The following is a 12,573-nucleotide window of genomic DNA, read 5'->3' as shown; positions in this document are numbered from 1 at the left end:
AATCTTAATTCAATTAATAGGTGATTAGAATAATAGGGATATTAATTAATAGGAAGAATTAAGAATAATTAAATGAATAAAATTCACTTAATTCATTGGGCAACTTTTAGGTGTCTACATTTCGCCCCTCTTTGAGTTAACATGTGACCACATGTTGATTCAAAGAAAATTTGTCGGATATGATGTTTGTGTCGAAATATTGATATGATGCCCTAGATTTGATGATTGATATTGATAATGCTCCAAGTATGAAGAATTGACTTGATATGAAAAGTTGATATGAGATTGATGTCGATATGAAACTGATATGAAATTTATGTCAAGATTTGATACGATAATGCCCCCTCAGGAGATCGTTCATGCATTAAAGGCATGAATGATCTCTCAAAAGAAGAATAATGCTATTTGAAAGATACAAGAGTGGATAGTGATGACATGCATGAGTTTGATAAGATTGATTAGATTGATTGGATTGAGATTAAGATTGATCAGATTAAGATCAAGTTTGGTTTCAGGTATGACACCTCCTATATAAGACATGGATGATAGAGTGTCTGGTTTCAAGAATGATATCGCTTGTATAAGACATGGATGATCGAGTGTCTGATTTCAGGAATGATACCTCCTCCATAAGACATGGATGATTGAGTGTCTGGTTTCAGGAATGATATATCCTATATAAGAGTTGATCAAAATGTCTGGTTTCAGGAACAATATATCCTGTATAAGAGCTGATCAAAACATATGGTTTCAGGAATGATATATCCTGTATAAGAGCTGATCAAAACATCTAGTTTCAGGAAAGATACATCCTGTATAAGACATGATAGATAGTTTGGAAGAATGATGAAGATATGAAATTGTATAAAGATTCCATGATGATGTGATAGATATGCATGCGAGGGATGCAATGATGAAAAATGAATGATATGCATTATGTTTTGATATGAGATTCTATGAAGATGAATTGATGCTTAGATAATAATGCTCTTGATTTTGTTTATGATGTGAATGTATGATTTATAATGAGATGAGCGAAAATGTGATGATGTATTGCATTGATTTATGAGATGCGAGATGTATCTTGAAAATGAGATGTATGATAATGATAATGATGTGCAACTAAATGCAAGATTAAAAATGATGTGCAACCTAATGCAAGATTAAGATGATAATGATGTACAACTAATGCAAAGCTTAATATGCATTCTCATTCTCAATGTTGCCATCTATTATGATCAAAGTGCAAGTGTTTCCTTTGTTTTCATCATCGAGCCTTCATTTGTTGAAAGTTGATACAAGCATCATGGTATAATTGAACCATAACGACCCGAGTATAACAAACATGGATTTTTATATTGCAAGACAACAAAAGCATCGAGGTATAATTGAACCAAGATGACCCAAGTGTTGCTTGCGTAAACAGACAAGAGTTAACCTTTATCCCATACAAATCCTAAATGTCGTCAGTGATATGCCACCTAATTGCTTCATAGGAAAAAATTGCATGATAAAAGAATTCACTCACAGATAGTAGACAAATAAAACATCACATTCCTTCCTTTCTTCTCTAGTCATAAGACATCCTGGAGGTGCTCAAGAGATATGATAAGCAAAAATTAACAACCATAAGTAAGCATGAATGCTATTTGGATTGTATTCTTGTCAAATAAAACATCTTGCAAATAGATCTTTTGTTCAGTTGAAATCAGTTTAAGTCTGCGATGTCTAACCTTCTTGCATTATTGTTTGTCATTTGTTGGTTGTTCTGATCCTTGTTGTCTTGCTACGTGTTTGGTCTAATGTTGAAAACCCTGAAGGCAAAATGCCCCCAGCGAGATCAAGATTTTGCCCCTTTCTATTGATAATACTTTGATATGGATATGTACACCGATCACCAAGCCATGGTGGGATACGATTTGGATAACTGATTTAGATAAACCAAGGACAGTGACTACGCTAAGTATGTTCAGGATTGATAAGAATGTGTGAATTTCTGGTGATGGCTTAGATGGGTGGATATGATATGTACAATATGATTTGTGAAACATGTACTGCCATCAATTAATAAAGATAAGGCTAACTAGAATAAAATCCAGTAGTCATATTTATCTATGTCATTGTTTTGATTTGTTCGATGATTGATAGGAATGCCTGGTTTCAAAGAGTGAGTACCTTGTATAAGACCGATATGTCTGGTTTTGAGTGTACCTATCTCTGTATAAGACATGTTGATGTTGATGTTGATAGATAAATTGATTAACAAGACTCAATAATTGATAGGAATGTCTGGTTTCAAAGAGTGAGTACCTTGTATAAGACCGATCTGTCTGGTTTTGAGTTTACCTATCCCTGTATAAGACATGTTTGATGTTGATGTTGATTTTGAGTGATGAATTGATTAACAAGTCATGTGATCAGTTTGATTGTAGACTTTGAGAGTTTTCCTATTGTTGATTTGATTTGATGGATGGTTCATGCTTTCATGTTTTTTGAGTTTCAATTTTTATTTGATTGTGTCGATTTTTTTGATTTTTAGTTTTTGGATATTTTGATTTTTTTGGATTAGAAGAAAGATGTATTTGGTTGCCCCAATGTATAGCAAGACAAGGAATATTATGAATGGATGACTGAACCATTGAGGTGGAAATGGATTTTTTGTCCATAGTTTTGATCAAGATCAAGTATGGAAAAGGGGATATGGATAGGAGAAACAAGATCATAGATAGTGATAGATGATGGAAGAAATGAATAGACAAGATAAGGGATATGGATTAGAGGACATGGATGAGGTGTAGTAAGATCATAGATAGCATTGGATAATAGAAGCAATGAATAGATAGGATAAATATGGATTAGAGGATATATATGAGGTGAAGCAAGATCATAGATAACATTGGATGATAGAAGAAATGAATAGATAGGATGAGGCATATGGATTAAGCGAAGCAAGATTGTTCGTACATAACACTGGATGATAGAAGCAATGAATAGATAGGATAAGGGATATGGATTAGAGGATATGGATGAGGTGAAGCAAGATCATAGATAATGATGAAGTTAGATAGGGTAATGGATATTGGAGGAAGGATAATGGGAGATATGGTAGGAAGAATAGAGTGGATGAAATTTTCCCCCAAGCATAGAGGTTTCCATTTGCAAAGAGGTGATATGTAAGATTGTCACAACATATAGCACCACCCGAATAAGTGTTCCTGAACTTGTCAAAGATAGAGACTTGTGCAAGGCACCTAGCACTCCAAGAATGTAAGATTTGATTTCTTTCTAGTTTGTGAGTTAATGTGTGATGTAATAATGGACCAACCATTGATGACTTAGTAGAGCCATGGTTGAGTTGTCTAAATTTTGGTTTGAGTCAATTATGCTCAGGATGTTGTTAACCTGAGAAGTGAGATGCTTAGGTAGTTCACAGGCAAAATACTCCAAATGAATGTATTCATGAATTAGGAGTCAATTGAGTTTTGTTTAGGTCTTGTAAGGTGTTTGAGGACATTCAAGAGTCTTATAATGCAACATTGCATCCTGGAGCAAAAGTTGTCAAAAGTTGCTGAGCAACATTTTTCAATTTGTTGCAAAAGTTGCATTTTTGGTTATGGGCGTTAGGAATTTGGTTGAACCGACTAAAAAAAGTGGATATAAGCCAAATTTCACTTCATTGTACGAGTTAGAGGTTTGGAAATGCAAGAGCAAGTTTTTGGTTTGTGAAACAATCTTGTTTCCACCGGTTTTGACAGTTTTGTCTTGTTTTCATTGCTTGTACAGTCTTGTACGGACTAGATGGTGTAAAATCATTACAATATTTGTATGTTAATTGTATTTTCTTTCAATAAGGTTGATTTTCAGGTTTGATTGTTCTAGGTTGTAAAGATTTCTCTCATTCTTTGCAACTAGGAGCAAAACCCTTGCAAGTAGGGTTTAAGAGCAAGAAATGGCTCTAGCCTAGGCATTCTTTGATGGAACTTGTTGAAATCATTAAGAATGCTAGGTTAGGGTCTGTACATAGTTTTGGAATAGGGTGTATGATGTTGCAGGTCCAGGAGGAGGAGAAACAATGAAGACCTAGGCTCACCACTAAGGGTAGGTGAGTTAGGACTGTAAGCAAAGTGTGATTTGTGAGCACATGGAGATTGATGCAGGACCAAGTGGAATATGTATGGAAATGTCGTGCCCAAACTTTAGGGCACAAAAACGGAACAACAAAATTTTTTTGACGTCATGAACTCGCTATAAATCCTAATACATAACGACTGTATTTAAAGTTTTGTCTTATCTAGGATGTAATTAACTTACTTACTAAGGTTAAGTTAAATAACCAACTCGAGCGAGTGACTTGATTGGTGAAGATTAATTTGCATTGCCGATTAGTTAGCTAGCTCAATTACCTAAGACAAGTTGTCGCTAATTAAATCAAGGAATAATTGGTTACCTTAAGGTATTAAATCATTCCCAATCCATATAAGGATAATGCTATTGATTAATTGATACACCTGCGAAATTATTATATACATCCAACTGATGAGGGTTCGAATTACTACAATGTCGATTGTCCACTAAAACCGACAATAAGCTAAGGCCAATTCTAATTTTCCCTAACTTCTTAATTTGTCGATTAAATTAAATTTGGCCCAAGCTTACCCCCAAGGGTTTATGGTCCATAAAATTGGTTCTACAAATTCCCCTTTTTAAATATTCCTAATACCCCAAATATAATTAGGGAAGTCTATTGATTAATTAATTAAATTAATCGAGTTGATGTATGGTGTTTCCGATTTTGATAACCCCTTCATTCTTAAATCCCTTTTTAAAATTTCAAATCTCCTAAGGAGTAAATGGACGTATAATAATCCTATCATTAATTAACCCCATTTCATATATTAAAACCAAGTTTAAAACTCCAATCTAAATGGTCATATAAAAGAAAATCCCATTATTGAATTGCCCCCAAAATATATATATATTAAAATCAATGTTTAAAAATCCCCATTTAAATTCCTTATATATATATATATATATAAAATCATATATATATATTTTTAAATACTAACCCTCATTATAATTTCAAAATTAATTATGATGCTCTACTTTAATTCTCTTACTTATATATATATACATATATATATAAATACATTTATTTGTATATATATATATATATAATTCTTATAATGCTAACCCTAACCCGAAATTGGTTAGGGTTGCATTTTTATAATTTACACTTGACCTATTTTATTTTTTCATCCTTTTATACCCTAACCCGAAATGGGTTAGGGTTTATTAAACGTCTATATTTTATTGAGTGTCCCTTTTTTTTTGTGGTTTTGGAGGTTGCAGGTACGACAAGCTAGGGCACGGCGGAGGGTTTCGCAAAGAGGAGGCGGCGCGGGGCTCTCCCGGTCGCCACTGTGTTTATACACAGTGATGGCGGTTGCCGTCCACTGTGTATAAGCACAGTGGCGGCCGCGGACCGTCCACTGTGCTTACACACAGTGGCGGCACCCTCCGTGCCGTCCACTATGGGTAAGCACAGTGGCGCGGCCCGAGCGCCACCCACTGTGTTTACACATAGTGGCTCGGCCTTGCCGTGCCGTCCACTGTGGGTAAACACAGTGGCGCGGCCCGAGAGCCGTCCACTGTGTTTACACACAGTGGTTCGGCCAACAATGTTATTACAAGATTTTTTTTGTTATTCATTTAAATATATTCGTGGGTTGATAAAAACATGTTATAAGATGTGATTTTTTGAATATATATATATATATATATATATATATATATATATATATATATATATTTGTATATATATGTTTTAAAACACATATATCCATTGTTATGATCAGATCATAACATAAATGTGTTTGTTGGTTTTGTTCTACAGACATCTACAGGGTATGTTTTTTCAGATGCATATATATATATATATATATATATATATATATGAAGTTTATTCTGCAATTCTTTTGTATGTTTGAAACAGAGATGCACAAGTCCAAAATGCATCCTTTATTTTGTTGTTACAGGGGTATGCACATACAGGGAGCTTATACATATATATATTCTCTATATATATAGGTATATATTTTCAATATATATACTTATATACATATAGAAATGTATATATGACTAAATGTTGAAGTAATAGGGTTAAAAACCCTTATATCGTTTTGAGATTTCAAACATCTACATTCTGTTTTTTTTTTTTTTGTTTTCTAACAGCATTTAGAATAGATCTATTTTCTTCTTCTTCCTTTCATTAAAACTTGCTACAGAAATAAAATAGTTCTGGTTTTCTTTTTACAGTCATAAAATAACAGAATCTAGACTATGCAAGTAAATAGTGAGAAATAAAAAAAACAATACTAGTTCACTCTTTTTTTTAAAACAGACATAAAATTAACAGAATTTAAGCTATGCAAGTAAATAATAACCCTACTGCATTTCTTTTTCTTTTCCTTACTAATGCAGTAAATAAACATGTTACAGACCATATTTAAATGTAGACTACAGCAAACACAATAGACATAAAAATATAATAAAAAGAATTACATTTACATTGTTTTTCCAGAATGCTAGTTACAATAGCCCAAATAAGAAAATGGGTAGATAATCTAACAGTCCCCCTTTTTTTTTTTTTCTAATCTTTACACAGAAAATAATAATTACATTTGTTTAAACAGAAACATAATCATTTTAAGCCCTATATCTACATATGCACTTTCTCTTCTTTTTCTTTTGCTACAAAGCATAAGTTTACATTTCTTTCTTCCTTTCAGCATTTAAATAAAAATAAGAAATCTGAATAGAAGTCTGCAACACCAAAATCTGCAACTCCTAGTCTTTTTCCCCAAGCCACCTGCAAGTAAAGTTTTAGGACTGTGACCATGGGATGCTCACCTCCCAGCCTAGGCTTACCAGAAGCCACCCCCGAGCTAGGAGAATCAAGACCTAGACGGGTTACAACCAAGCAATACAACATAACAATAGGGCAAACACACAACACATACACTTTCCCATCCCAAGCTACACTATCACCACATTTGTGGAGATCAATCTATGGGTGGAAGTGGACCAAGTACCGTTGGGGAGACTGCAGCCAAAAAAAATATCACAAGCCACCTCATGGCAACACAAAATACTCAATCAGAATTCATCCCAACCACCTTATGCCCCCCCAAAGGCTCAAAGCCATTTCTCTCCCCTTATGACCCCCAAATGCATACACAAGGCTATGCAGCAAGGGTCACAAAGGACACCCTTGAGATCACTCTCCTTAAGGAGAGCCTCTCACCCAAGGTTGTCATGCTTCTTCCACCCCAAGATCATCCTACTCTCCCAAGAGTAGGAGATCTTGGACACTCCCAAAACAAAAACACAAAACAGAAAAACATAGAATAAAACTACACATTATTTTCTTCTACAACATTATACATACACACTTCCTTTACAAGCAAATCTTTCCTTCAACAAAACAACATAGCTAACATAAACAACATAAACAAGAGGAGATAACAACCAACCTTATTCTGCCAATAGGTATTCTAAACTTGGTTGGAGATGAGCTGCCCAATCCACACAACTTTCTGCAAATCTTGGCCACCAAATTCCTCTAAAATTTTCTAAAACTGGTTTTTTTTCCTTTCAAATTTTTCCAAAAATCTCCAAAAGTGGAGAGTGGGTGATTAGCTCACTAAGCTTCCATTCTTAGCCTAAGAAGGCCTCTCTCACTCCTTCCAACCTCTTGGATAGAGTGAGTGATCTCCCATTGGGTTGGTCTTCCCTAGGTCTTACACACTCCCTAACCTAGGTGCCTAGAGAAGGGAAATGGAATGGGGAAGAGGGATTACTCTCTCCAAGAAGGTTATCCTACCAAGGAGGGCACTCCTATAGATGGAATTCGTCCATCTTGGGAAAACCACTTTTTTGGGTGGTTAAACAAGTCCTAAGGGAAAGACACATGGCCAATTTTGGCCTTCACCCATAGGTACCCCATGAGGCCTAATAGAAAAGCTCTAAAATTGACTCTAGGAGTTGATTTGACCTTCAGAAAGTCCACCTGAAGTTAACCTACGGGTCAACTCTGAGTTGACCTTCCTTGTGGCTCTCTAACCTAGATTTCTTGGTTCCTTCAAGGATAATTAGGGGATATAACTATTAACAAAAATAAAACTTTCAAAAAGGTGACATGACAATTGCCAACACAACATACTACATAGGTGTCAAGTGACACTACAAAATAATTCCACATCACAATAACCACATGGCAATTGTCCCTTAAACAATTTAATCAATCCAATAAATACAAATTACACTCATGCAACATTTTACATTTACGAATAAAATACAGTACATACGGGGTGTTGTCTCTCCAAATAGACAACCCCTAGTTTTACTAACGCACATTGGCCTAGGCTTGATTCTCCCTAATATTTCCATGGTCACATGGATATTTTCCTGCACATCTCAATTTAAACATTAGTACTTCCCAAATAGCCTCATATAATATATAAAATCACATAATCAGAATACAATACATTCATTCTACAAAGACTTGACATTATGAAATATAATTTGTCACAATTCAAAGCAATTTCCTCATAATCCTCAAAATTTGATCCATCTACAATATATGCAAACATTTTCCAAACAGTATATCAAATCCTGAAATTCAGATAATAACCTGCATCATCACAACATTACCCTAATCTAGAATCATATAATATTCTATAATCCACAAGGCATAGAAATGAAGCATCCACATATATCAATGTTACCAAAATCGCGGAATCATGAAAAGTTCTATATCCATAGTGTGTCCAAACTAGTATCCCAAAATAGTTCCAAAATGAAAATAACTGAAGAGATAGGATGGGTCGGGGTAGGGCCTCACACCCTCCCCCTCTAGGCATGAACGTCCTCCTGGAGTTCATCAAAAAGATGAGGGTACTGTGATCTCATACGTGCTGCATCCTCCCATGAAGCTGTAACCTCATCATAGCAATCCCACTGGACCCTAACCTGGTCCAGCTCTCGACCTCGAAGGGCCAACATCCGGCGAGCCAAAATGCGAATGGGCTCCAAGGCTAACTGCCCGTCCGACTCCACCTGCAAGGCATCCCAATCTAAAATGTGAGACTCATCATAGATATATTTTCTCAAAACTGACACATGAAACACATCGTGGATGCGTGACAGGCTAGGTGGCAAAGCTAGGCGATAAGCAACTGGTCCTATCCTCTCAAGGATCTCGAAGGGTCCAACAAAGCGAGGTGCGAGCTTAGAACCCTTTCCATAGCGGATTGGACTCTTATGCGGTCGCACTCTCAGGAAAACTCTGTCCCCAACCATGTAACTCCGGTCTATCCTCTTTGCATCTGCATATTTCTTCTGCCTATCCTGTGCCTCTCTAAGGCGCTGTCTAATCAAAGTTACCTGTTGCTCCATATCACGGACCAACTCAGGGCCTATGGCCACTCTGTCCTCAATACGATCCCAACTCAAAGGTGTCCTGCATGGTCTGCCGTACAAAGCCTGAAAGGGTGGCATCCCCAAAGAAGTGTGATGCCCATTATTATAGGCAAATTCTACTAAATGCAGGTACTCCTCCCATCGGGTCTGATGATCCATGACGTACATGCGGAGCATATCCTCTAACACCTGGTTAACCCGCTCTGTCTGCCCATCTGTCTCTGGATGATAGGCTGTGCTGAAGTTGAGCTTAGTGCCCAACGCTGCCTGTAATGCCTTCCAAAAGGAAGATGTAAAGAGAGAATCCCTATCAGAGATAATCTTGCGTGGGACACCATGAAGCCTAACAATGTCTCGTAAGAACACCTGTGCCACTGCTGGAGCTGTGAAGGTGGTCCGAACTGGTGAGAAGTGGGCTACTTTGGTCAATTTGTCAACTGTCACCAAGATAGCATCATGGCGACGCGATGACATAGGAAGACCAATAATGAAGTCCATGGATATAGTATCCCACTTCCACTCTGGTATAGCATGGGACTGGAGTAACCCTCCTGGATGGCGGTGCTCTGCCTTGACTCTCTGACACTCAAGGCATCGGGCTACTAACTCGGCGATAAGCTGCCACATTCCTGGCCAATGATATAACTGCCTCAAGTCAGCATGCATCTTCTTAACCCCGGGATGTGCTGCATAAGGAGCCCTATGAGCCTCCATGATAATGAAATCTCGCAAACCCCCAGGAGAGGGTACATAAATGCGCCCTCTATGGCGTAATAAACCATCGGACTCCGAAGAGTAGTCCACAAACTTCCCCTCCAGGGTCTCCTGATTACGGATCCTCTGACAAACCTCTAGATACCAATCATCCTTTGGCAATCGCTGCAAAATACGGTCTCTCAAATCAGTGCTCATGGATATGGTGTAAACCTCATGTCGTCTCCTACTTAGAGCATCTGCGACCACATTCTCCTTTCCTTTGATGTAATGAACATCAAAATCATACTCACAAAGGAACTCCATCCATCTCCTCTGACGTGCATTAAGGTTAGGCTGGGTGAAGATATACTGCAAACTCTGATGGTCTGAATGAAGCTCGAAGTGATGACCTAAAAGGAAGTGTCTCCACCTCACAAGTGCATGTACAACTGCTGCAAGCTCTAGGTCGTGCGTAGGGTAGTTAAGCTCATGAGTCTTAAGTTTCTTAGACTCGTATGCTATAACCCTACCCTCCTGCATAAGAACTGCTCCCAATCCATCTAAGGAAGCATCCGTGCATACCATGAAGTCGGCCGTGGGGTCTGGCACAATAAGAATAGGTGCACTAGTAAGTGCCCTTTTTAGATCCTGAAAAGCCCTCTCACACTTCTCTGTCCACTCGAATTTCTTCCCTTTTCGCTGGAGGGATGTGATGGGGTGTGCAACTCTGGAAAATCCCTCCACAAAACGCCTATAGTATCCTGCTAAACCCATGAAGCTCCTGACTTCTGTCACACTGGTAGGTGCCGGCCAATCCATGATGGCTCTAATCTTTGATGGGTCGACTGAGATCCCATCACCGGATATAACATGCCCTAGGTACTTGACCTCTGATCTAAAGAAAGCACACTTCGACAAACTGCCGAACAACTGGTTGTCCCTCAAACACTGCAAAACCTGCCTCAAATGCTCCTCATGCTCCTGCTCATTTCGGGAATAGATCAATATGTCATCGAGGAACACTATCACAAATCGGTCAAGGAAGGTGTGGAATACCCCATTCATGAGACTCATGAATACAGCTGGAGCATTCGTAAGACCGAATGGGACCACAGTGAACTCATAGTGGCCATATCTGGTGCGAAACGCGGTCTTGTGGATATCACTTTCCACAATTCTCAACTGATGGTATCCTGACTTCAGGTCTATTTTGGAAAACACTTTGGCACCCTGAAGCTGATCAAACAAATCATTGATCCTCGGTAAGGGGTAGCGGTTCTTGATGGTTACTTTATTCAGTTGCCTGTAATCCATGCATAACCGAAGGGATCCATCTTTCTTCTTCACGAAGATGACTGGTGCGCCCCAAGGAGAGACGCTAGGACGGATGTGACCCTTCTCTAAGAGTTCCTCTAGCTGCATCTTGAGCTCATTAAGCTCATGAGTGGTCATCCTATAAGGTGCTCTTGAAACTGGCTCGGCTCCTGGTACCAAATCTATGTGGAAGTCAATCTCCCTGCTGGGCGGCATACCAGGTAGCTCATCAGGAAACACATCTGCAAATGCCTCAAGGATGGGGTGATCATCTATGGACGGCTCCTTCTCATTTTCTTCCTCTCGGTCACTGATTGTGATAGCAAACAACTGGCATCCCTTTCGCATGCTCCGCTTAAGCTGCATAGCGGATATCATACGAAGAGACACGGGTCTTTGAATCCCAGTGATTACTATGGGAGCACCATGATCATCCTCACACTCAACCTTTTTCAAGCGACAATCCATCTTGGCTCTGTGGGCGTAAAGCCAATCCATGCCAAGTACGACGCCATAAGATCCGAGTGGTGTAACTCTAAGGTCTACTAAGGTGGTGGTATTACCAATCTGGAGCGGACATCCCCTAACCTCTGAATCCACTGACACTCTAGCCCCTGAAGCTAACTCCACTTCCCAGCTGACACTTTGCCTTACTGCCACTAGCCCGCAACGCTCCACAACCAATGGAGATATAAAGGAGTCAGTCGCTCCTGAGTCAAATAATATAGAAATACTACTACCTCTGACCTTACCTGCAGCCTCGATGACTGTGGCCTGGTGCTCTACCTGGCGGTTATCAACCGCTGCGAAGACTCTATGGGACTTGCCCATGTCCCCAACTGTAGGCTCTGATGTTGCCATCCTCTGATTCCCTGTCATCTGCCCCTGTGGACACTCTCTCGCCATGTGCCCCATGGCTCCACACGTGAAGCAAGCACCGCGTGCCTGAAACTGTGCACCCTGAGGCCTAGTAAAAGGATGCCCACCTGTCCGGCTAGAACCACTGTACCCACCCCTGGAGGACTGCTGAGCCCGTGCCGGGGGTGTGTATGTACCCTGTACTCTCTGGTCACGCCTAGGACC

The sequence above is a fragment of the Cryptomeria japonica genome, chromosome 7 (assembly GCF_030272615.1).
Source record: "Cryptomeria japonica chromosome 7, Sugi_1.0, whole genome shotgun sequence".
Taxonomy (NCBI): domain Eukaryota; kingdom Viridiplantae; phylum Streptophyta; class Pinopsida; order Cupressales; family Cupressaceae; genus Cryptomeria; species Cryptomeria japonica.
This window is presented reverse-complemented; position numbering follows the sequence as displayed.